Source organism: Stegostoma tigrinum, unplaced genomic scaffold (genome assembly GCF_030684315.1).
Source record: "Stegostoma tigrinum isolate sSteTig4 unplaced genomic scaffold, sSteTig4.hap1 scaffold_277, whole genome shotgun sequence".
In the NCBI taxonomy this organism is placed as follows: domain Eukaryota; kingdom Metazoa; phylum Chordata; class Chondrichthyes; order Orectolobiformes; family Stegostomatidae; genus Stegostoma; species Stegostoma tigrinum.
The window spans coordinates 19,019-44,602 of NW_026728205.1; positions in this window are offsets into that span (position 1 = coordinate 19,019).

A 25,584-nucleotide genomic window follows, 5' to 3' on the forward strand; every position below is an offset into this window, starting at 1 on the left:
CGTGTCCCCCCCAGTCGCTGCGCCCCGTGTCCCCCCCAGTCGCTGCGCCCCGTGTCCCCCCCAGTCGCTGCGCCCCGTGTCCCCCCCAGTCGCTGCGCCCCGTGTCCCCCCCAGTCGCTGCGCCCCGTGTCCCCCCCAGTCGCTGCGCCCCGTGTCCCCCCCAGTCGCTGCGCCCCGTGTCCCCCCCAGTCGCTGCGCCCCGTGTCCCCCCCAGTCGCTGCGCCCCGTGTCCCCCCCAGTCGCTGCGCCCCGTGTCCCCCCCAGTCGCTGCGCCCCGTGTCCCCCCCAGTCGCTGCGCCCCGTGTCCCCCCCAGTCGCTGCGCCCCGTGTCCCCCCCAGTCGCTGCGCCCCGTGTCCCCCCCAGTCGCTGCGCCCCGTGTCCCCCCCAGTCGCTGCGCCCCGTGTCCCCCCCAGTCGCTGCGCCCCGTGTCCCCCCCAGTCGCTGCGCCCCGTGTCCCCCCCAGTCGCTGCGCCCCGTGTCCCCCCCAGTCGCTGCGCCCCGTGTCCCCCCCAGTCGCTGCGCCCCGTGTCCCCCCCAGTCGCTGCGCCCCGTGTCCCCCCCAGTCGCTGCGCCCCGTGTCCCCCCCAGTCGCTGCGCCCCGTGTCCCCCCCAGTCGCTGCGCCCCGTGTCCCCCCCAGTCGCTGCGCCCCGTGTCCCCCCCAGTCGCTGCGCCCCGTGTCCCCCCCAGTCGCTGCGCCCCGTGTCCCCCCCAGTCGCTGCGCCCCGTGTCCCCCCCAGTCGCTGCGCCCCGTGTCCCCCCCAGTCGCTGCGCCCCGTGTCCCCCCCAGTCGCTGCGCCCCGTGTCCCCCCCAGTCGCTGCGCCCCGTGTCCCCCCCAGTCGCTGCGCCCCGTGTCCCCCCCAGTCGCTGCGCCCCGTGTCCCCCCCAGTCGCTGCGCCCCGTGTCCCCCCCAGTCGCTGCGCCCCGTGTCCCCCCCAGTCGCTGCGCCCCGTGTCCCCCCCAGTCGCTGCGCCCCGTGTCCCCCCCAGTCGCTGCGCCCCGTGTCCCCCCCAGTCGCTGCGCCCCGTGTCCCCCCCAGTCGCTGCGCCCCGTGTCCCCCCCAGTCGCTGCGCCCCGTGTCCCCCCCAGTCGCTGCGCCCCGTGTCCCCCCCAGTCGCTGCGCCCCGTGTCCCCCCCAGTCGCTGCGCCCCGTGTCCCCCCCAGTCGCTGCGCCCCGTGTCCCCCCCAGTCGCTGCGCCCCGTGTCCCCCCCAGTCGCTGCGCCCCGTGTCCCCCCCAGTCGCTGCGCCCCGTGTCCCCCCCAGTCGCTGCGCCCCGTGTCCCCCCCAGTCGCTGCGCCCCGTGTCCCCCCCAGTCGCTGCGCCCCGTGTCCCCCCCAGTCGCTGCGCCCCGTGTCCCCCCCAGTCGCTGCGCCCCGTGTCCCCCCCAGTCGCTGCGCCCCGTGTCCCCCCCAGTCGCTGCGCCCCGTGTCCCCCCCAGTCGCTGCGCCCCGTGTCCCCCCCAGTCGCTGCGCCCCGTGTCCCCCCCAGTCGCTGCGCCCCGTGTCCCCCCCAGTCGCTGCGCCCCGTGTCCCCCCCAGTCGCTGCGCCCCGTGTCCCCCCCAGTCGCTGCGCCCCGTGTCCCCCCCAGTCGCTGCGCCCCGTGTCCCCCCCAGTCGCTGCGCCCCGTGTCCCCCCCAGTCGCTGCGCCCCGTGTCCCCCCCAGTCGCTGCGCCCCGTGTCCCCCCCAGTCGCTGCGCCCCGTGTCCCCCCCAGTCGCTGCGCCCCGTGTCCCCCCCAGTCGCTGCGCCCCGTGTCCCCCCCAGTCGCTGCGCCCCGTGTCCCCCCCAGTCGCTGCGCCCCGTGTCCCCCCCAGTCGCTGCGCCCCGTGTCCCCCCCAGTCGCTGCGCCCCGTGTCCCCCCCAGTCGCTGCGCCCCGTGTCCCCCCCAGTCGCTGCGCCCCGTGTCCCCCCCAGTCGCTGCGCCCCGTGTCCCCCCCAGTCGCTGCGCCCCGTGTCCCCCCCAGTCGCTGCGCCCCGTGTCCCCCCCAGTCGCTGCGCCCCGTGTCCCCCCCAGTCGCTGCGCCCCGTGTCCCCCCCAGTCGCTGCGCCCCGTGTCCCCCCCAGTCGCTGCGCCCCGTGTCCCCCCCAGTCGCTGCGCCCCGTGTCCCCCCCAGTCGCTGCGCCCCGTGTCCCCCCCAGTCGCTGCGCCCCGTGTCCCCCCCAGTCGCTGCGCCCCGTGTCCCCCCCAGTCGCTGCGCCCCGTGTCCCCCCCAGTCGCTGCGCCCCGTGTCCCCCCCAGTCGCTGACAAACCCACGTAACATATCTAGTGACTTAAAACATACTCTATTGTTGCCCAAGGTGGAGAGCTGGATGAACACAGCAGGTCAAGCAGCATCAGAGAAGCAAGAAAGCTGATGTTTCGGAACGAGACCCTACTTCAGAAGATTGGCGCTGGAGAATCTGAGACAACAAGGTGTAGAGCCGGATGATACTGCTTGGCCTGCTGTGTTCATCCAGCTTTACACCTTCTTATCTCAGATTCTCCAGCATCTGCAGTTCCTCCTACCTCTATTGTTGCCCTTTCACTTTCCTGAACTAATATGAGCCAGTAGTTTTGTTTCGGCTCGTGTAATCTTACGGTTATTGGCCTGTACAAAATCCTGAATTAATTTTGATCGACTGACGGGAGGAGAGATGAATTTTTTAGAAATTTTTGTTTTCTACCAATTTGCAGAGGGCATCGTGGGCGACTGAAGGACAGTGTTATTATCCTCCAGGTCTGCGGACTGCATCATTACCAACTTGCCCATTTGCATATACATACAGTATTCATGATGTCCCAATGAAACATAATAAACCAATACTGCGTACTAAAAACAACGCTCATATCAATGGAAATTTAAATATTTATCATAGAGTTTGAAGGATTGAATTCAATGATACAAAGCAAAAACCAGTGAAGATGAGTGCAGTTGGTCAGCACTTTTGCCACTAAGTGGAGGTTGGCAGTTTGAGGCCACCCAGGAACAAGCAAGCTCTGTCTAACTCCAAGGGCAGCACGGTGGCTCAGTGGTTAGCACTGCTGACTCACAGCGCCAGGGACCCAGGTTCGATCCCACCGTTGGACGATTTTCTGTGCGGAGTTTGTACATTCTGCCCATGCCTGCATGGGTTCCTGCTGGGTGCTCTGGTTTCCTCCCACAGTCCAAAGATGTGCAGGCTCGGTGTATGGGCCATGCCAAACTTGCCCATTGTGTTTAGGGATGTGTAGATTAGGTGTGTTAGTCATGGGAAACGTACGGTTACTGAGGAAAGGGTCGGGGGATGAGTCAGGGTGAGATGCTCTTTGGAGCGTGGCCGTGGACTTCTTGGGTCAAAAGGGGCTTGTTTCCACACCGTAGGGATTCTATGATATGGAAGTATCTTTTGAAGTGGACATTCATGGGTATGCTGTAACAGAGACCTTGAAATACTGCACAACAAATATTTGGAACTAGACTGTCAATTCAGACATAGCATCAAAAAAGGTCATGGAAGTTGTCACCGATATAAAGCAGGATTGATGAAAATCCAGCAGGAAATGGTGTCAAAAGGCACAGTATCTTTTATTCATCTCCAGTTATTTTGTCCAAGGCACTGGATGCTGGCAGGATTGAAACATTTAAGAAATGCTTCACAAATCACATATAAGGACCTGCACATCTTTGAACAATGGGAGAAAACTGCAGCACCTGGCAGAAGCCCCTCGCAGACGCGGGGAGGACGTGTCAATTCCACACAGATCGTTACCCAAGACTGGAATCTCAATTGGCTCCCCAGTGCATGAGCAGCTCTAACCACTGAGCAACTACCTTGCCCAGAAGGGGTTTTATAAGCGCATACATTATTTCCATTAAGACAGATCCAATCCTCTATGTCCAATCAAAATAACATATTGTAGATATCATGACAACAATCATAAATGATTTTGAAGAAGTAAATCAAAAAAATTGAAATAGTTTCCAAGCCGAAATACTAGATATGGTGCAGTTAAGATGAATAGCGCAACAACAAAAAGGCCATATTTTATGTGACGATCGGCAACACTTGAAAACTTGCAACAATTCGTCGCCAGTAGTGCTCTGAAGTGGCTTGATGATGCACTCCTTCAGACACTGGAATGAAACTCCAAACATCACAAATTCTCCTTCAATACCGTGTTGATTGCATCAATCAAGAGTGACTGCGTCAACCTGAGTTTATGGGCCTGACTGGAAACCCACACAACATGCATAAACAAAAAAATAATCTAAGGTGACAGGAGAAAAAAATGTATGTATGCAACGTCTTTGAAAAGCAATTATTTGTAGCGGCTGCAAGCCCATAAGGAATCTCGTTTCGCAGATTATATTCATTTGCACTGCAGGTCATGCCAGTCAGAATCAGTTTTCGTTTCATGACAGACAACTAAAATGTCCATTACAATGAACGTTGGTTGATCAGAAGATTTTAAGTAAGGACTATGTCTTGTGTGAGCTGACGGCATTAGGGGATGGAGAAGGTACATGCACTGCTGGCATCTTGACACCATTGAATGAGCAAGCGTGGACGCAAAGGTTGTAACAGGTAACAATTGTACAGGCAATATCTTTTGAGCTCCTTCCGAGCAGGCCTGGAATACTCTAAAGCTGTGCCAGACCCTCACTTCCTCCACCTTACGTACGCTGCCTTTTCTTTTTGACAAGAAGCACCTCTGTACCCGTCATCCAAGGCTCCTGAATCTTACCCCTTCTACCCTGTCTCAGAGGAACAAATTTATACATCACTCGCAACAACTGCTCCTTGAACAGCCTCCACATGTCTGCTGCGCCCTTTCTGTGGAACAATTGCTCCCAATCTGTACTTCCCAACTCCTGTTTGATAGCATCATAGTTTCCTTGACCCCAGTGAAATATCTTCCCCTGGTAACTGCTCCTTTCACTTTACATGGCTATGGTAAATGTGAGGCTCTTGCGGTCACTGTCGCCAAAGTGTTCTCCCACCACGAGATCTGACACCTGTCCTGGCTCATCGCCGAGCACCAAATCCAAAATGGCCTCCCCCCTCGGCCTGTCCACATACTGAGTCAGGAAACCCTCCTGAAAACACCTGACAAAAAAGGCTCCATCCAAACCATCTGCACTCAGGAGGTTTCAATCTATATTGGGAAAGTTGAAGTCACCCATAACAACAACCCTGATACGTTTGCACTTTTCAACAATCTGCCGGCCAATGAGTTCTTCGATCTCCCAACCGCTATTTGGGGTCCGTAGAAAACCCCCAGTGAAGTGACTGCTGCCTTGCTGTTCCGAACGTCCACCCACACTGGCTCAGTCGACAAACCTTCCTTGGCAACCTCAGCCCATACCACCACAGTAGACAAGTCCTCTTTCAGCCGCCGTTATACTGTCCTTGACCAACAAAGCCACACCTCCCCCTCTTTTACCACCTTCCCAGACCTTAATGAAAGATCTAAACACGAGAACCTGCAACATCCATTCCTGACCCTCCTCTATCCATGCCTCCGAAATGGCCACAACATCGAAGTCCCAGGTACCTATCCAAGCTGCAACCTCACCTACATTATTTCGGATACTCCCGGCATTAAAGTCGTCACACTTCAATCCAGCTTGCTGTCTGCCAGCACACTCCTGTGACAGTGAGGTCCTGACCATGTCCTCCCTACGCTCATCCTCCTGTGTACTGGGACTACACCTCAGTTTCCCATCCCCCTTCTGAGCTCGTTTAAATCCAACCGAATGGCACTAGCCAATTTCCCACCCAGGATATTCGTGCCCCTCTCATTCAAGTGGAGACCGTCCTGGTTGTACAGGTCCCACCTTCCCCAGAACGAGCCCCAATTGTCCATGTACCTGAAGCCCTCCCACCTGCACCATCCCTGCAGCCACGTCTTCAGCTGAAATCTCTCCCTGTTCTTTGCCTCGCTATCACGTGGTACGGGTGACAAACCAGAGATGACCACTCTGCTTGTTATAGCTCTCGGCTTCCACCCTAGCTCCCTCAAATCCTGCCTGACATCCCTATCCCTCTTTCTACCTATGCCGTTGGTGCCTATGTATATCATGACTTGGGGCTGGTCAGCCTCTCCCGTCAGGACCCTAAACACACGATCCGAGACATCACAGACCCTGGCACCTAGTCGGCAACACACCAATCGTGAGTCTCTTTCGTTCCCGGCAAATCTTCTATCAGTCCCTCTAACTATTGAGTCCCCAATGACTATCACTCTCTTCCTATCCCCACTCCCCTTCTGTGCAAGAGGGACAGACTCTGTGCCAGAGACCTGCACCCTACTGCATACCCCTGCGAAGTCGTCCCCGGAACAGTATCCAAAATGGTATAGTTGTTTTTCAGGGGAGCTACCGCAGGGGATTTCAGGGGAACGACCACAGGGGAAGGTTGGTCAAGCTACACCGGGTAAATGTGCATTTTTGGCTGAAGAAACATGTGTTTCAATGTGAGCTAATGGAAGAAGCCATGGAGTCAAAGCTAAACGTTTTGACAATAAGACAACCATTCTTAAAAGCAGCAGACAGTGTGAAAAAGAAATGAGCTGCTTTAATATCCACTTAAAATTTATGTGGAATATCAGATGGAATTTTCTTATCGACTCCATTGTGCAATCATGTCGAGCGAAAAATGTTAACTGCATTAATTAATACTAACCAGAAACGGACTTTGTTGTAAATGGTTTGACGGTTTTCTGTATCTGGAACATCCCTTTTCCTTCTCCAACGAAGATCGTACCAACCTATGGTACCAAACTGTGAGTCAAACGGACGGGACACGTAATCTTTAAATTTCTCATCAAAACAGTCTAATCGTATGGTTCTGTGCAATAAAAGAGAAAGAATAAACATGTTTCCAACAATTTTGCTGATGTTTATGAACAGAATGCTCAAATTCAAAAAGTTTGGGCTGGCATGTCTGCTTCCTCCAGCCTGTTTAAACTGTTCCATTCAATGTGAAATTTGTCATAAGTTTTAGCACACAGGTCTATGTGATCTGCGCCACCACCTTCTATTAGTCATACATGCTTTCCCCCTCTTCCTGTAATACGTTCCTTGAAGTGTTCAATGAGATTTTGATTTTAAATCTTATCGTCATATTCTTTTGATTCTCAAGCATCAATGAATCTGATGTTGCCGCCATTCCATGCAGTGCACAGCACGTCAAACAGGAGTCTTACTCTTGCCATGAGCACTGAGGTAGTATGGGGTCACAACTGTCTCATAGTTCAGAATGAAATTCTACATATAGGGCTATGAAGAGTCATGCAGTTAATTTTATTTGATATGCTATTTCTTTTCTTCACAAATATGCTGGATTTAAAGTGATCTTCACCCTCATTTAAAATGAATTCAATATCCAACCATCTGTAAAACTAGCATATCCAAATTTTAATTTGAGTTCAGTGTTACACAAATATATGACTTTTTTAAAAATTATTTTCGAGTCAACATTAACATTTCATTCCCTGACAACGGGTGAACTTACTTTTAAACTCCAATTTTCCTTCGGTATTAATGGAGAGGTGAGCCTTTTTGCAAGCACCGAAAGGCTGGACCAGTTTATGCTAAAACTTACGGAACTGTAAGTTTCACAAATATGTTCCTATTAAACACTAATTCCTATTGAAGCAGTATGAAGCTAAATTCATTCAACTGGACAGCAAAAATGGTCAAGATTTTAAAAGCAAGCAACTATTTTGAAGTCACTCTTCGAACTAAATTCCATCTTGGTGTCTGAGAGTCCATAGGTTCCTCACTCTCAACGAACCATTCAACTGTCATGCAATTACTGAAACACACAGACAAAAAACATCAATGTTAACAGTCACTAAGATTTTGAGAGTGATTTGGAATTCGTACTCAATACCCTCTGGGGAAAATCTGTTCCAATCTGGATAGTACTCACTTATCACCATCCCACCTACCTTCCCTACCACCTCCTCCCCCTCAAAACTATTTGTTTCTGAGCTCCCTTCCACCCTCCATTTCTCAGGAAGGGTCCTGACCCAAAACCTCAACTTTCCTCAGCCTCTGATGCTGCCTGCCCTGCTGTGTTCCTCCAGCTCCACAATGTGTTCTCTCAGACACCAACATTGGCAGTTCTTACTATCTGGATAACTCATTCTCACCTTGTCACAAGTGATTTATACTCATTATCTTTTCAGATGACGCATGTACATGTATATACATAAATATACATATTGCACTTTTATGCCTGAACCACTAACCGAGAGGATATTTTAAAAGAGTCTCTTCATATCTGCATGAAAGAGAAATCATCAAGGTCATAACTTTCATTTTAGGAATAACTCGAACATTCAAAGTACTCACAGTCAGTGTCCCATTTCCTTGACCAGTCAATTTGATGTGAATCTTTCTTCCAAGTGGAAACTATAACAGCAATTATATTTGAGAGTCAAACACTTCATTGCATCACCAATATTTCCTTGTCTGTTTGAAGCATAAGATAATGAAATAATCATGGACAGATTGGCCAACAGTGTAATTTAATGTGTGTTATGGCAACTCAAAATCACAACCATTGAAGTGATCTTTAAAAAGCTACTGTCATACAACAGAGCACTTTTTGAGATGCAGTGATGAACATACTTCCTGAGATGCAAATAATATATGCCAAATTAATTCCAAAGAATACCTTTACAATTAAAAAGAAGCTAAAAATCTCTTTACATTGCGAAGCTTGTCAGATTGCTATTAGTCAATGGAAATCGTTCAGAACAATTATTTATTCCCAGATGAAAAGGAAGTGTATACATTTCATGACAACAAAATGTGAGGCTGGATGAACACAGCAGGCCAAGCAGCATCTCAGGAGCACTTTTGTGCTCCTGAGATGCTGCTTGGCCTGCTGTGTTCATCCAGCCTCACATTTTGTTGTCTTGGATTCTCCAGCATCTGCAGTTCCCATCATCTCGTATACATTTCATTTCCACATCTTATCCAAGAGAGAAAAAAAAAAAACACCTTCATGAATGCATTGTCAAACAAGAAGACTCACAAAAAAAGTCATTTGGCCCATTGAATATTCCTCCATCATTCGGTGAGATCATGGTTGATCTCATTACATGTATCATGACACAGCATTTCCACCAAACCCTCCTTATAGCTAATACATTCCGATTCAAGTAACATCCTGGTAAATCTCTGTTTCTGGGCCATGCCTTGTCTTTCTAAATATTTTTTCAGTCATCTACAAATTTAGCCACAGCACATGCACCGCTTTCCTCCAAGTCATTAATAAACAAGCACAAGAGCTTTGGTTCCTCCAGCGCGTTCCTTCATTTGGTTCCTTCATTTCTTACTGACAAGCCAACCCTGGCATCTCTGTCCATTTGTATCGGAGATAATGGGAACTGCAGATGCTTCAGAATCCAAGATAACAAAGTGTGGATCTGGATGAACACAGCAGGATGAACACACAGAAGTAGAAGGGTCTCGGCACAAAACGTCAGCTTTTACGCTCCTGAGATGCTGCTTGGCCTGCTGTGCTCATCCAGCTCCACACTTTGTTATCTCTGTTCATTTGCCTGTTCTTTCTATCGGACATGAATCATTGGCTATTTCGTTCCCAACACTTATCCCCTAACAACCACCTCTCTGTGATACCCAGAGTGATGTATCTGTCAATTTCAATCTGCACCACAAACTCATTCACTTTGTTTCATACACTCCCTGCAATTCAAGACAAGATCTTCAGTCTGGCATTTACAGCCACCCTTCTTATCTGCTGCAGCTGAAGTGAGACTCCTGACCATTTCCATACTTTTTGTCCTATTACTTGCTCTGGAAACTTTGCTGAGCACTTACCAGCTTCTAACTTTTTCCACAATTTTCCATGTAACTGAGCTCACCCACTCCACACTTTTTATTTTTACGCCCTAGCCCCAGACCTAGCTCTGTATTTTGCGAGGATACTTGTCCCAATATGATTCTCGTCGAGCCTATAACACCAGAACGACTCCCTCCTTCCCCATACCCATGCCAATGTCCCATGAATTCAAACACATTTCTGCCATGCCACCATTTGAACAATGTACATCTATAATTATGTTCACACCGTGCCAAATTGCTCAGATAATAATCCAGAGATTATTACCATTCTGGTTCTGCTTTCTCACCTCAGCGCTCATAATCCCTCAGCAGAACCTCTTTCCTCTTTCTTCCATATCAATGGTACCTGTGTGGTCCACGATAGCTGGATTTCTACTCCTCCCACTTCAAGTTCCTTTGTAGCCGAGATGGAATCTCCTGAACCTGGGCACCAGGCAGGCAACACTACTTTCGAGACTCTCGATCCTGGTCACAACGAACAGTGTTCATTCCCCTAACTATACTACCTCTGATTATAACGACATTTCACTTTTTATTCCCTCTTCAATGTCCCCCTGTACCACAGTGCTACAGTCAGTTTACTCATCTTCCCTATACCCTGCACTCTCATCCACACAGGAAGAAAGAATCTCAAACCTGTTCGATAAGATCAAAGGCCAAGGTTCCTTCTGCACTACATCCTGAAACCTTCCACCTGCCCTGTTCTTTGTCATTGGCCACTGACCAAGTTTCAGCTAGTTAATCTAAGGTGTGTGACTGCCTCCTGAAGCACAGCATTCCCCAGTAACTGTCCCCCACATGATTTGTTGATTGGTAAAAACTGAGATTCCAGTTCATCAACCCAAAGCTGGAGTATGGGGCCTGACCACTCGCCCGTCATGTAGGTACAAATCATCATCTGGCCTGGCATCTCCATTTCAATTACTTCGCTCTTAATTTGATTTGAAAACATTCTGGTCTTTTAGTTTGTAGCCTGTAAATATTTCTCCGATTTACTTTCAATCTGAAAGCTACCGATAATAGATTCTTAAACCAGTAGCGATCACCAACCAATGAACCGGGTTCACCCTCTCGGTCCCTGATTCTGGCTTCAATTCACCCTGTCTCAAAAAAAATGCTTACGAACTATCAGGCAAAAAAAGCAAGCAAATGGCACCTCTTACCCTCTGCACTGACTTACCGCATTGCCACCAAGTTCCCCAAAATATATATTCACTAGGTGCATTTCACTCGAGATGTGATCTCTCCTTCCAGAACGTGCAAAGTATACTGATCCATAGCAATATACTACCTTCAAAACCTCAGCTCTTAGCTTATTACTTTTGAGTACATTCTCAATGCTTTCTCCAAGTCCAAACACAACACATTTACTGGTTTTCCTCTATTAATTCTCCTCCCAAAACTTCCTCCAAAAACCCAAACAAATTAGCCAGACATAATTTCTCTTTCATCAGGCTATGGTGATTCTGTTTGATTAGATTCTGATTTTCCAAATGTTCTGCTACTATTTTCTTCATAGTTGATTGCCACATATTTCCAACAATAGATGTTAGGCTGGTTCGGTTGTAGTTATCTTCTTTTTTCCTCTCTCCTTTTTAAACAGGGATGTCACATCAGCAGTTTTCCAGCCCTCAGATGCTTCTCTGGAATCTAAACCATTTTGGGAAATTACAGTCAAAGCAGACACCGACTCTGAAGCTCATTGTTTAGAATCTTAGAAAGTGAACCATCACGGCAAAGAGTCCAATCTGCTTTCACTCCATTAGATTGTCTACTGCTACTTTTCTCATGGTAGTGATGGTGTGGTAGTGATGTGTTTAATTCCTCCCTGTGTTCTTTAGTAATAAGGGGATCCTTGAAGTATCTTCCACTGTAAAGACTACCCTTTTCTCATTATCACTGATAATGGGAACTGCAGATGCTGGAGAATCCAAGATAACAAAGTGTGACGCTGGATGAACACAGCAGGCCAAGCAGCATCTCAGGAGCACAAAAGCTGACGTTTCAGGCCTAGACCCTTTTCTCATTATCATTGTTTCTTGATTTAAAAATTAACCTGGCCGTTACAGCCTAGCATATGATTAATGGCATTACCTCTAAAACCTTCTTGGCTAAAGTGTTCAATAAATTGCTGCAACCTGAAAGAAGTAATTCTTCCCTGAATTAATGGGCAACCAATTTGAAAATGTGGCCTCTGGTCGTAAAATCTTTCACAAATAGGAGTAATCTCTACGGATATACACTATCAAGCCTCTTAAGAATCTTAAATGTTGAAAAAATAAGATTGTTTTCAATCTTAAAAACGCCAATGAACGTAGTCCCTGCCTGCCCAACTTTCCTAAGCATAGCAATCCCCTCCGCCATTTCCGAAATCAACCCAGTCAACATGAGGTGTACGGCCTCCGCAGCATTCGCTCTGTGGCTGTACATGACTTGTCAGTTACCATCTTGCTGCTACAACTCTACTTCTATTAACGATGCAGTCCTCTGTCCATCCGAACATACTACCGTTGAACACATGGGCTCTTTTCCTTCGAGACACCTTACGAGCTGTACCTTATCAAATGCTTTGTTGAAATCTCAATGTACGACATCAACTGGTGGTCCTTCATCAGTAATGTTTGTTTCCTTCTCAAAGCACTGTAGCAAGTTTGTCAAGTATTATTTCCCCGTTATGAAAGGATGTTCACTCTGTAGGATGTTATAGCACACTCAGTACCCTGTTATTTCATCTTTCATTGCCGGCATGAACATCTACCCAGGTTGACCTAAATTGGCAATACTTGCTTACTATTTTGTCCAAGTATCTTTGTAATAATGGTGTTATGTTCACCATCTTTCAATCCTCTGCGAATTTTCCACAATCTAAGGATTCTTGGAACATTATCATCAGTGCCTCCATTGTATCTGTCGCTGCGCTGTTCAACATGAGAGGATACAACTCATCACACACCTTGGATATTTTCTCTACTGATTGGAGTCATGTTTGGAATTCTTTGCAGTGACATTCACTTTTAACAGTTTGCTAAATACTACCAGGAACAGAAATTGTCATCCAGCTGCAACTAAACTAAAGCTTTCAGCACAGAAGGAAGTGTTTCAATTCATTATGAACCCAATAACTCCTGAAAAGGGCAATACAATTTGCCTCAGTCCATAAATGTTCTTCCTCCAACATCCTGAGATGCATCATCTGTATTTCTTCAAATTTACCACAGATTCTGTTTCAATCATCCTTTCAGCAATACGCATGACAACAATTCGGCATTTTTAGTCCCCCTGTAGCCTCCATTGCACATGTGCATTGTTAGATGATTATTTATTTGCGTGCCTGCTTTTTTGCTCGAATGGATAAAGGTAAATTTCTGTTCTTTTGTCATCAGAGCTATTGCCTCCTCACTCTCATCTTCCTTGTTTTATCCTGTGCTGGAATATTTAATTTGTTGACATATCTGAAATATGTTGTTGAATGGATCGGGTTTTGTAACATTGCATTCCCCATAGACCACCTACCGATGCTGTTGCTTGTTCTCACAGTTATTATCTTGCAGAGTGGAAAATGCAGTTTGAAAGCAATGGAACATTATCGATGAAGAAGTTGATGCATAAATTGCTGCGATCTTCCAAACTACAAACTCACCTTCAATTCTTTCTCGGTCAGAGCATTATGCCGGCGCAAATGAATCGTGTTCTCAATGGGACTTCCAAAACCATGGAATTGAATTTTCATGTTGATTTCTTCTTCCCTCTTCAGAAATGCAAAGTAGTATCGTGATGAAGCTTCCAAGGCGATGATTGTGTCCTTCAATGAACGGAAAAGTGACTTTTAGATTCACGGAAATATTTCACTACTTCTATAGACATGAAAGGCAAACATTCTCCCTGCATATGACCCAGTCTCATTTTATCGTATCTTTCTGATTTTACATGCCACGGGATAATCATTGCAGTGTAACAGAAATGTTGATCATGGAAATTTATCACTGTTTTCACAAATAATGGCAAATTTTCAACATCTTGCAATTGTATGAAGGCTCAGTCTCATCACACCTCGCCTGCTGCACAAAGACATTCTTACACTGCTTTCAATGTTAGGGCTGAAACAAAACACAATCATGACACAAATGCATCAACACCCCACTTTCAACAGGATCTGATATCCTTGCCAGGCACTGGAGGGGTTGCGGAGACTGGTGAGTGGATAAAGTCATTCCTCTGTTCAAGCAGGAAAACAGGGACTTTCCAGGAAACTACAGACTGGTGAGTGTCTCATGTCTCAAAAGTATGGGCTAATAAGGGACAGCCAGCATGGTATTATGCAAGGCAGGTTATGTCTTACCAAGTCAGTTGAAGTTTTCACGGAGGTGACAAGGGTGATCAATTCGGATCGAACAGTTGATAACATATACATGGATTTTACGAAGGTTTTCAATAAGGTCCCTCATGGTATGCTCATCCAGAAGATTAAGATCCATGAGATCCATGGTGACTTGGCCTGCCCATATAAGGCAGACGGTAGCGGTGGAAGGCTGACAAAGATAACACAGTATAGGGCTGGAGGAACACAGCAGGCCAGGCAGCATCAACAATGTCAGCTTTCCTGTTCCTCTGATGCTGCCTGACCTGCTGCGTTCCTCCAGCTCCACACTTGGTTAACTCTGATTCCAGCATCTGCAGTTCTTGCCGTCTCAGTGGTGGAAAGCTGTTTTTCTGGCTGCAGCTCAGTGACGAGTGGTGTTCCACATCGATGTGATTTCTGCTGTTTGTGATATGTGTAAATGACTTGGTTGCAAATGCAGATGGGGGATCACTAAGTTTGCAGATGATATAAGGACCAGTGGACTTGTGGACAGCATGGAAGGTTGTCAAAGGACACAGCAAGATACAGACCAATTGCAAACACGAGCGGAGAAATGGCCGATGGAATTTAATCTGGGCAGGCATGAGGTGTTGCATTTTAGGAGACCAAGTGTTAAGGAAAGGGATACACAGTTAATGGCAGGACCCCAAACAGCAGTGATGTCCAGAGGGATCTTGGGGTCCTAGACCATAACTCCCTGACAGTAGCCACACAAGTAGATAGGGTGGTCAAGAAGGCATATCGCATGCTTGCCTTTATTCATAGGGGAACTCAGTGCAAGAGTCAGGATGTCACATTGCAGCTTTACAAGACTTTGGTGAGACCACACAGGGTATTGCATTCAATTCTGGCCGCCACATTACACTCAGGACGTGCAGGCTTTGGACAGGGTGCAGAAGAGATTTACCAGCATGCTGACTGGAATAGAGGGTATGAACGAGAGGGAGAAGCTGGAAAAACTCTTCATTTTCTCTGGAGCAGTAGAAGCTGAGGGCAGGCTTGATAGAAGTCTATAAAATTAGGAGATACATAAATACAGCTAACGGTCAGAAAATTTCTCCCCCGGAGTTGAAGTGTCCACTATTAGGGGGCATGCATTTAAGCTGAGAGGGGGGGAAGTTCAAAAGAGATGTGAGGGGCAAATATTTCACACTGAGCATGTTAAAAGTGTGGAATACAGTGCCCGGGGTGGTAGTGGATGCAGATACGATGAAAGCATTTAAAAGGGACTTTTAGTTAAGTGCGCGAATAGGTAAGGAATGGAGGACTATGGATCAAGGACAGGCAGAAGGGATTATTTCATTTGTTGTCATGTTTGGCCCAACATGGTGGGCCAAAGGGCACATTCCTGTTGCTGTCATGTTCCAAGTTTTATGCTCACTTGTATCATGATTACAAAAAGTAGGATTGGGAAGAATTTTTGAGAAGCGTTTGTGAACATTATTTCATGTAAGGACAAACGGGATAAGGATCAGGTGACACAGCACAAACAGATTTTGGAGCCCATGATGAATCATACGGACCTCACAAGCACCAATGATCAGAGGGATCTCAGGATCTTGATGTGCATGCCTGTTGATCCCCCAATGTAATGGACCAGGTCGTTGAAGTGGTTTGGAAGGCACATTGGATACTTGTCTTTATTAGACTGAATATTAAGTGATAGAGTTTCAGAATAGGCAGGGTATGTACAAAATGTTGGTTAGGCCCAACAGTGAAGTCAACGGTGAGAAAATACAGTGAGACTTGGACAACGATCAGGCTTGGCCTGATAAAGGTTAAGTTACATTTGCACCATACAAGTGCTAAGCAGCAATCAGCTCCAACAAGAGAGAATATGACCATATCAAAAAAATTCCATGTCCTTACCCTCACATCATCCTTACATTTATTTTTTTTTTAAACGTGCAAGTGCTATCCAAGCCATGCAAGGCTATGGGCCAGGTGTTGGAAATGAGGTTAGAACAATTCAGTGCTTGTCCTTGACTGTCACAGAATCCGTGAGCTCAAGAATGTATTTCTCCTGTATTGTAGACGACTCAGGTGCTTGGCTATCCACGAAACCAAGGTTAACACTGATCTAAAACTAAACTGGGTCAGTTATACAATCAGCAGGAGCCAGGTCCATGGTACAAACCACCCTGCTGTGGGACAGGGTCAGGCAAATCCAAGTGAGCGAACATGGTTGGAGACTCATTCGTTGGGGGCATAGATTCTGTAGCCACATTTGAGACACCAGGGCTGCGTGTGGCATCCCTGCTGCCAAGGTCAAGGACATCTCTGATTGGGTGCCAGAAATTCTTAAGGGGGAGGGTGAGCAGCCAGAGGCCACTGTGCACGTTGGTACCAATGACATAGGCAGAAAGAGGGATGACATCCTGCGGACTGTGTACAAGGAGTTAGCAAAGAGGCTGAAAGGCAGGACCGAGAGGGTAATAATTTATGGGTTACCACGAGTGCCACATGTTAGTGAGTTAAGTCATAGAAAGATAGGTGAGATGAAAATGCATGGTTAAGGAGCTGGCACAGGGGGCTGGATTTCCGGTTCATGGATAATTGGGACCATTTCTGAGCAAGGGGTGGCCTGTGTAAGAGGGATGGGAGGCAAGACGCTGTGAGCGGGTCAGGGCTGCGGAGGCCGGTCCCTGTGAGCGGGTCAGGGCTGCGGGGGACAGTCCCTGTGAGCGGGTCAGGGATGCGGGGGACAGTCCCTGTGAGCGGGTCAGGGCTGCGGGGGACAGTCCCTGTGAGCGGGTCAGGGCTGCGGGGGACAGTCCCTGTGAGCGGGTCAGGGCTGCGGGGGACAGTCCCTGTGAGCGGGTCAGGGCTGCGGGGGACAGTCCCTGTGAGCGGGTCAGGGCTGCGGGGGACAGTCCCTGTGAGCGGGTCAGGGCTGCGGGGGACAGTCCCTGTGAGCGGGTCAGGGCTGCGGGGGACAGTCCCTGTGAGCGGGTCAGGGCTGCGGGGGACAGTCCCTGTGAGCGGGTCAGGGCTGCGGGGGACAGTCCCTGTGAGCGGGTCAGGGCTGCGGGGGACAGTCCCTGTGAGCGGGTCAGGGCTGCGGGGGACAGTCCCTGTGAGCGGGTCAGGGCTGCGGGGGACAGTCCCTGTGAGCGGGTCAGGGCTGCGGGGGACAGTCCCTGTGAGCGGGTCAGGGCTGCGGGGGACAGTCCCTGTGAGCGGGTCTGGGCTGCGGGGGACAGTCCCTGTGAGCGGGTCAGGGCTGCGGGGGACAGTCCCTGTGAGCGGGTCAGGGCTGCGGGGGACAGTCCCTGTGAGCGGGTCAGGGCTGCGGGGGACAGTCCCTGTGAGCGGGTCAGGGCTGCGGGGGACAGTCCCTGTGAGCGGGTCAGGGCTGCGGGGGACAGTCCCTGTGAGCGGGTCAGGGCTGCGGGGGACAGTCCCTGTGAGCGGGTCAGGGCTGCGGGGGTCATTCCCTGTGGCGGGACAGGGCTGCGGGGGCCAGTCCATGTCAGCGGGACAGGGCTGCGCGGGACAGTGCCTGTGATCGGGTCATGGCTGCGGGGCCAGTCCCTGTGAGCGGGTGAGGGCTGCGGTGGCAAATAGCTGTCAGGGGGTCAGGGCTGCAGGGGCCAGTCCCTGTGAGCGGGTCAGGGCTGCGGGGGCCAGACCCTGTGAGCGGGTCTGGGCTGCGGGGGACAGTCCCTGTGAGCGGGTCACGGATGCGGGGGACAGTCCCTGTGAGCGGGTCAGGGATGCGGGGGACAGTCCCTGTGAGCGGGTCAGGGATGCGGGGGACAGTCCCTGTGAGCGGGTCAGGGCTGCGGGGGACAGTCCCTGTGAGCGGGTCAGGGCTGCGGGGGACAGTCCCTGTGAGCGGGTCAGGGCTGCGGGGGACAGTCCCTGTGAGCGGGTCAGGGCTGCGGGGGACAGTCCCTGTGAGCGGGTCAGGGCTGCGGGGGACAGTCCCTGTGAGCGGGTCAGGGCTGCGGGGGACAGTCCCTGTGAGCGGGTCAGGGCTGCGGGGGACAGTCCCTGTGAGCGGGACAGGGCTGCGGGGGACAGTCCCTGTGAGCGGGACAGGGCTGCGGGGGCCAGTCCCTGTGGCGGAACAGGGCTGCGGAGGCCAGTCCCTGTGGCGGAACAGGGCTGCGGGGGCCAGTCCATGTCAGCGGGACAGGGCTGCGGGGGACAGTGCCTGTGAGCGGGACAGGTCTGCGGAGGCCAGTCCCTGTGATCGGGTGAGGGCTGCGGTGGCAAATAGCTGTCAGGGGGTCAGGGCTGCGGGGGCCAGTCCCTGTGAGCGGGTCAGGGCTGCGGGGGCCAGTCCCTGTGAGCGGGTCAGGGCTGCGGGGGCCAGTCCCTGTGAGCGGGTCAGGGCTGCGGGGGCCAGTCCCTGTGAGCGGGTCAGGGCTGCGGGGGCCAGTCCCTGTGAGCGGGTCAGGGCTGCGGGGGCCAGTCCCTGTGAGCGGGTCAGGGCTGCGGGGGCCAGTCCCTGTGAGCGGGTCAGGGCTGCGGGGGCCAGTCCCTGTGAGCGGGTCAGGGCTGCGGGGGCCAGTCCCTGTGAGCGGGTCAGGGCTGCGGGGGACAGTCCCTGTGAGCGGGTCAGGGCTGCGGGGGACAGTCCCTGTGAGCGGGTCAGGGCTGCGGGGGACAGTCCCTGTGAGCGGGTCAGGGCTGCGGGGGACAGTCCCTGTGAGCGGGTCAGGGCTGCGGGGGACAGTCCCTGTGAGCGGGTCAGGGCTGCGGGGGACAGTCCCTGTGAGCGGGTCAGGGCTGCGGGGGACAGTCCCTGTGAGCGGGTCAGGGCTGCGGGGGACAGTCCCTGTGAGCGGGTCAGGGCTGCGGGGGACAGTCCCTGTGAGCGGGTCAGGGCTGCGGGGGACAGTCCCTGTGAGCGGGTCAGGGCTGCGGGGGACAGTCCCTGTGAGCGGGTCAGGGCTGCGGGGGACAGTCCCTGTGAGCGGGTCAGGGCTGCGGGGGACAGTCCCTGTGAGCGGGTCAGGGCTGCGGGGGACAGTCCCTGTGAGCGGGTCAGGGCTGCGGGGGACAGTCCCTGTGAGCGGGTCAGGGCTGCGGGGGACAGTCCCTGTGAGCGGGTCAGGGCTGCGGGGGACAGTCCCTGTGAGCGGGTCAGGGCTGCGGGGGACAGTCCCTGTGAGCGGGTCAGGGCTGCGGGGGACAGTCCCTGTGAGCGGGTCAGGGCTGCGGGGGACAGTCCCTGTGAGCGGGTCAGGGCTGCGGGGGACAGTCCCTGTGAGCGGGTCAGGGCTGCGGGGGACAGTCCCTGTGAGCGGGTCAGGGCAGCGGGGGACAGTCCCTGTGAGCGGGTCAGGGCAGCGGGGGCCAGTCCCTGTGAGCGGGTCAGGGCTGCGGGGGACAGTCCCTGTGAGCGGGTCAGGGCAGCGGGGGCAAGTCCCTGTGAGCGGGACAGGGCTGCGGGGGCCTGTCCCCTGAGCGGGACATGGATGCGGGGGCCTGTCCCCTGAGCGGGACATGGATGCGGGGGCCAGTCCCTGTGAGCGGGTCAGGACTGCAGGGGGCAATACGCTGTGAGCGGGTCAGTGCTTCGGGGCCCAGGCCACTGCGAGCGGGTCAGGGCGGCGGGGCCAGGGTCCCTGTCAGGGCGACAGGGCTGCGGGGGCCAGTCCGGGTGCGGGTCAGGGATGCGGGGGACAGTCCCTGTGAGGGGGTCAGGGCTGTGGGGACCAGACCCTGTAAGCGGGACAAGGCTGCGGGGGGCAGTACAATGTGAGCGGGACAGGTCTGCGGAGGCCAGTCCCTGTGATCGGGTGAGGGCTGCGGTGGCAAATAGCTGTCAGGGGGGTCAGGGCTGCGGGGGCCAGTCCCTGTGAGCGGGTCAGGGCTGCGGCGGCCAGTCCCTGTGAGCGGGTCAGGGCTGCGGGGACCAGTCCCTGTGAGCGGGTCAGGGCTGCGGGGACCAGTCCCTGTGAGCGGGTCAGGGCTGCGGGGACCAGTCCCTGTGAGCGGGTCAGGGCTGCGGGGACCAGTCCCTGTCAGGGGGTCAGGGCTGCGGGGGCCAGTCCCTGTCAGGGGGTCAGGGCTGCGGGGGCCAGTCCCTGTGAGCGGGTCAGGGCTGCGGGGGACAGTCCCTGTGAGCGGGTCAGGGCTGCGGGGGACAGTCCCTGTGAGCGGGTCAGGGCTGCGGGGGACAGTCCCTGTGAGCGGGTCAGGGCTGCGGGGGACAGTCCCTGTGAGCGGGTCAGGGCTGCGGGGGACAGTCCCTGTGAGCGGGTCAGGGCTGCGGGGGACAGTCCCTGTGAGCGGGTCAGGGCTGCGGGGGACAGTCCCTGTGAGCGGGTCAGGGCAGCGGGGGACAGTCCCTGTGAGCGGGTCAGGGCAGAGGGGGCCAGTCCCTGTGAGCGGGTCAGGGCTGCGGGGGACATTCCCTGTGAGCGGGCGAGGGCAGCGGTGGCAAATAGCTGTCAGCGGGACGGGGCTGCGGGGGCCATTCCCTGTGAGCGGGTGAGGGCTGCGGTGGCAAATAGCTGTCAGGGGGTCAGGGCTGCGGGGGCCAGTCCCTGTGAACGGGTCTGGGCTGCGGTGGCAAATAGCTGACAGAGGGTCAGGGCTGCGGGGACCAGTCCCTGTGAGCGGGTCAGGGCTGCGGGGGACAGTCCCTGTGAGCGGGTCAGGGCTGCGGGGGACAGTCCCTGTGAGCGGGTTCGGGCTGCGGGGGACAGTCCCTGTGAGCGGGTCAGGGCTGCGGGGGACAGTCCCTGTGAGCGGGTCAGGGCTACGGGGACCAGTCCCTGTGAGCGGGTCAGGGCTGCGGGGACCAGTCCCTGTCAGGGGGTCAGGGCTGCGGGGGCCAGTCCCTGTGAGCGGGTCAGGGCTGCGGGGGCCAGTCCCTGTGAACGGGTCAGGGCTGCGGGGGCCAGTCCCTGTGAACGGGTCAGGGCTGCGGGGGCCAGTCCCTGTGAGCGGGCGAGGGCTGCGGTGGCAAATAGCTGTCAGCGGGACGGGGCTGCGGGGGCCATTCCCTGCGAGCGGGTGAGGGCTGCGGTGGCAAATAGCTGTCAGGGGGTCAGGGCTGCGGGGGCCAGTCCCTGTGAACGGGTCTGGGCTATGGGGGACAGTACCTGTGAGCGGGTCAGGGCTACGGGGACCAGTCCCTGTGAGCGGGTCAGGGCTGCGGGGACCAGTCCCTGTCAGGGGGTCAGGGCTGCGGGGGCCAGTCCCTGTGAGCGGGTCAGGGCTGCGGGGGCCAGTCCCTGTGAGCGGGTCAGGGCTGCGGGGGCCAGTCCCTGTGAGCGGGCGAGGGCTGCGGTGGCAAATAGCTGTCAGCGGGACGGGGCTGCGGGGGCCATTCCCTGTGAGCGGGTGAGGGCTGCGGTGGCAAATAGCTGTCAGGGGGTCAGGGCTGCGGGGGCCAGTCCCTGTGAACGGGTCTGGGCTATGGGGGACAGTACCTGTGAGCGGGTCAGGGCTGCTGGGGACAGTCCCTGTGAGCGGGTCAGGGCTGCGGGGGACCGTCCCTGTGAGCGGGTCAGGGCTGCGGGGGACAGTCCCTGTGAGCGGGTCAGGGCAGCGGGGGCCAGTCCCTGTGAGCGGGACAGGGCTGCGGGGGCCTGTCCCCTGAGCGGGACATGGATGCGGGGGCCTGTCCCCTGAGCGGGACATGGATGCGGGGGCCTGTCCCCTGAGCGGGACATGGATGCGGGGGCCAGTCCCTGTGAGCGGGACAGGGCTGCGGGGCCCAGTCCCTGTGAGCGGGACAGGGCTGCGGGGGACAGTCCCTGTGAGCGAGTCAGGGCTGCGGGGGCCAGTCCCTGTGAGCGGGTCAGGGCTGCGGGGGCCAGTCCCTGTGAGCGGGTCAGGGCTGCGGGGGCCAGTCCCTGTGAGCGGGACAGGGCTGCGGGGGACAGTCCCTGTGAGCGGGTCTGGGCTGCGGGGGACAGTCCCTGTGAGCGGGTCAGGGCTGCCGGGGGCCAGTCCCTGTGAGCGGGACAGGGCTGCGGGGGCCAGTCCCTGTGAGCGGGACAGGGCTGCGGGGGCCAGTCCCTGTGAGCGGGACAGGGCTGCGGGGGCCAGTCCCTGTGAGCGGGACAGGGCCGCGGGGGCCAGTCGCTGTGAGCGGGTCAGGGCTGCGGAGGCCAGTCCCTGTGGCGGAACAGGGCTGCGGGGGCCAGTCCATGTCAGCGGGACAGGGCTGCGGGGGACAGTGCCTGTGAGCGGGACAGGTCTGCGGAGGCCAGTCCCTGTGATCGGGTGAGGGCTGCGGTGGCAAATAGCTGTCAGGGGGTCAGGGCTGCGGGGGCCAGTCCCTGTGAGCGGGTCAGGGCTGCGGGGACCAGTCCCTGTGAGCGGGCAAGGGCTGCGGTGGCAAATAGCTGTCAGCGGGACGGGGCTGCGGGGGCCATTCCCTGTGAGCGGGTGAGGGCTGCGGTGGCAAATAGCTGTCAGGGGGTCAGGGCTGCGGGGGCCAGTCCCTGTGAACGGGTCTGGGCTGCGGGGGACAGTCCCTGTGAGCGGGTCAGGGCTGCGGGGGACAGTCCCTGTGAGCGGGTCAGGGCTGCGGGGACCAGTCCCTGTGAGCGGGTCAGGGCTGCGGGGACCAGTCCCTGTGAGCGGGTCAGGGCTGCGGGGACCAGTCCCTGTGAGCGGGTCAGGGCTGCGGGGACCAGTCCCTGTCAGGGGGTCAGGGCTGCGGGGACCAGTCCCTGTGAGCGGGTCAGGGCTGCGGGGGCCAGTCCCTGTGAGGGGGTCAGGGCTGCGGGGGCCAGTCCCTGTGAGCGGGTCAGGGCTGCGGGGGCCAGTCCCTGTGAGCGGGTCAGGGCTGCGGGGGCCAGTCCCTGTGAGCGGGTCAGGGCTGCGGGGGCCAGTCCCTGTGAGCGGGCGAGGGCTGCGGTGGCAAATAGCTGTCAGCGGGACGGGGCTGCGGGGGCCATTCCCTGTGAGCGGGTGAGGGCTGCGGTGGCAAATAGCTGTCAGGGGGTCAGGGCTGCGGGGGCCAGTCCCTGTGAACGGGTCTGGGCTGCGGTGGCAAATAGCTGACAGAGGGTCAGGGCTGCGGGGACCAGTCCCTGTGAGCGGGTCAGGGCTGCGGGGGACAGTCCCTGTGAGCGGGTCAGGGCTGCGGGGGACAGTCCCTGTGAGCGGGTCCGGGCTGCGGGGGACAGTCCCTGTGAGCGGGTCAGGGCTGCGGGGGACAGTCCCTGTGAGCGGGTCAGGGCTGCGGGGGACAGTCCCTGTGAGCGGGTCAGGGCTGCGGGGGACAGTCCCTGTGAGCGGGTCAGGGCTGCGGGGGACAGTCCCTGTGAGCGGGTCAGGGCTGCGGGGGACAGTCCCTGTGAGCGGGTCAGGGCTGCGGGGGCCAGTCCCTGTGAGCGGGTCAGGGCTGCGGGGGACAGTCCCTGTGAGCGGGTCAGGGCTGCGGGGGCCAGTCCCTGTGAGCGGGTCAGGGCTGCGGGGGCCAGTCCCTGTGAGCGGGCGAGGGCTGCGGTGGCAAATAGCTGTCAGCGGGACGGGGCTGCGGGGGCCATTCCCTGCGAGCGGGTGAGGGCTGCGGTGGCAAATAGCTGTCAGGGGGTCAGGGCTGCGGGGGCCAGTCCCTGTGAACGGGTCTGGGCTATGGGGGACAGTACCTGTGAGCGGGTCAGGGCTACGGGGACCAGTCCCTGTGAGCGGGTCAGGGCTGCGGGGACCAGTCCCTGTCAGGGGGTCAGGGCTGCGGGGGCCAGTCCCTGTGAGCGGGTCAGGGCTGCGGGGGCCAGTCCCTGTGAGCGGGTCAGGGCTGCGGGGGCCAGTCCCTGTGAGCGGGCGAGGGCTGCGGTGGCAAATAGCTGTCAGCGGGACGGGGCTGCGGGGGCCATTCCCTGTGAGCGGGTGAGGGCTGCGGTGGCAAATAGCTGTCAGGGGGTCAGGGCTGCGGGGGCCAGTCCCTGTGAACGGGTCTGGGCTATGGGGGACAGTACCTGTGAGCGGGTCAGGGCTGCTGGGGACAGTCCCTGTGAGCGGGTCAGGGCTGCGGGGGACAGTCCCTGTGAGCGGGTCAGGGCTGCGGGGGACAGTCCCTGTGAGCGGGTCAGGGCAGCGGGGGCAAGTCCCTGTGAGCGGGACAGGGCTGCGGGGGCCTGTCCCCTGAGCGGGACATGGATGCGGGGGCCTGTCCCCTGAGCGGGACATGGATGCGGGGGCCTGTCCCCTGAGCGGGACATGGATGCGGGGGCCTGTCCCCTGAGCGGGACATGGATGCGGGGGCCTGTCCCCTGAGCGGGACAGGGCTGCGGGGCCCAGTCCCTGTGAGCGGGACAGGGCTGCGGGGGACAGTCCCTGTGAGCGAGTCAGGGCTGCGGGGGCCAGTCCCTGTGAGCGGGTCAGGGCTGCGGGGGCCAGTCCCTGTGAGCGGGACAGGGCTGCGGGGGACAGTCCCTGTGAGCGGGTCAGGGCTGCGGGGGACAGTCCCTGTGAGCGGGTCAGGGCTGCCGGGGGCCAGTCCCTGTGAGCGGGACAGGGCTGCGGGGGCCAGTCCCTGTGAGCGGGACAGGGCTGCGGGGGCCAGTCCCTGTGAGCGGGTCAGGGCCGTGGATGCCAGTCGCTGTGAGCGGGTCAGGGCTGCGGAGGCCAGTCCCTGTGGCGGAACAGGGCTGCGGGGGCCAGTCCATGTCAGCGGGACAGGGCTGCGGGGGACAGTGCCTGTGAGCGGGACAGGTCTGCGGAGGCCAGTCCCTGTGATCGGGTGAGGGCTGCGGTGGCAAATAGCTGTCAGGGGGTCAGGGCTGCGGGGGCCAGTCCCTGTGAGCGGGTCAGGGCTGCGGGGGACAGTCCCTGTGAGCGGGTCAGGGCTGCGGGGGACAGTCCCTGTGAGCGGGTCAGGGCTGCGGGGGACAGTCCCTGTGAGCGGGTCAGGGCAGCGGGGGACAGTCCCTGTGAGCGGGTCAGGGCAGCGGGGGACAGTCCCTGTGAGCGGGTCAGGGCAGCGGGGGACAGTCCCTGTGAGCGGGTCAGGGCAGCGGGGGACAGTCCCTGTGAGCGGGTCAGGGCTGCGGGGGCCAGTCCCTGTGAGCGGGTCAGGGCTGCGGGGGCCAGTCCCTGTGAGCGGGACAGGGCTGCGGGGGACAGTCCCTGTGAGCGGGTCAGGGCTGCGGAGGCCAGTCCCTGTGATCGGGTGAGGGCTGCGGTGGCAAATAGCTGTCAGGGGGTCAGGGCTGCGGGGGCCAGTCCCTGTGAGCGGGTCAGGGCTGCGGGGGCCAGTCCCTGTGAGCGGGTCAGGGCTGCGGGGGCCAGTCCCTGTGAGCGGGCGAGGGCTGCGGTGGCAAATAGCTGTCAGCGGGACGGGGCTGCGGGGGCCATTCCCTGTGAGCGGGTGAGGGCTGCGGTGGCAAATAGCTGTCAGGGGGTCAGGGCTGCGGGGGCCAGTCCCTGTGAACGGGTCTGGGCTATGGGGGACAGTACCT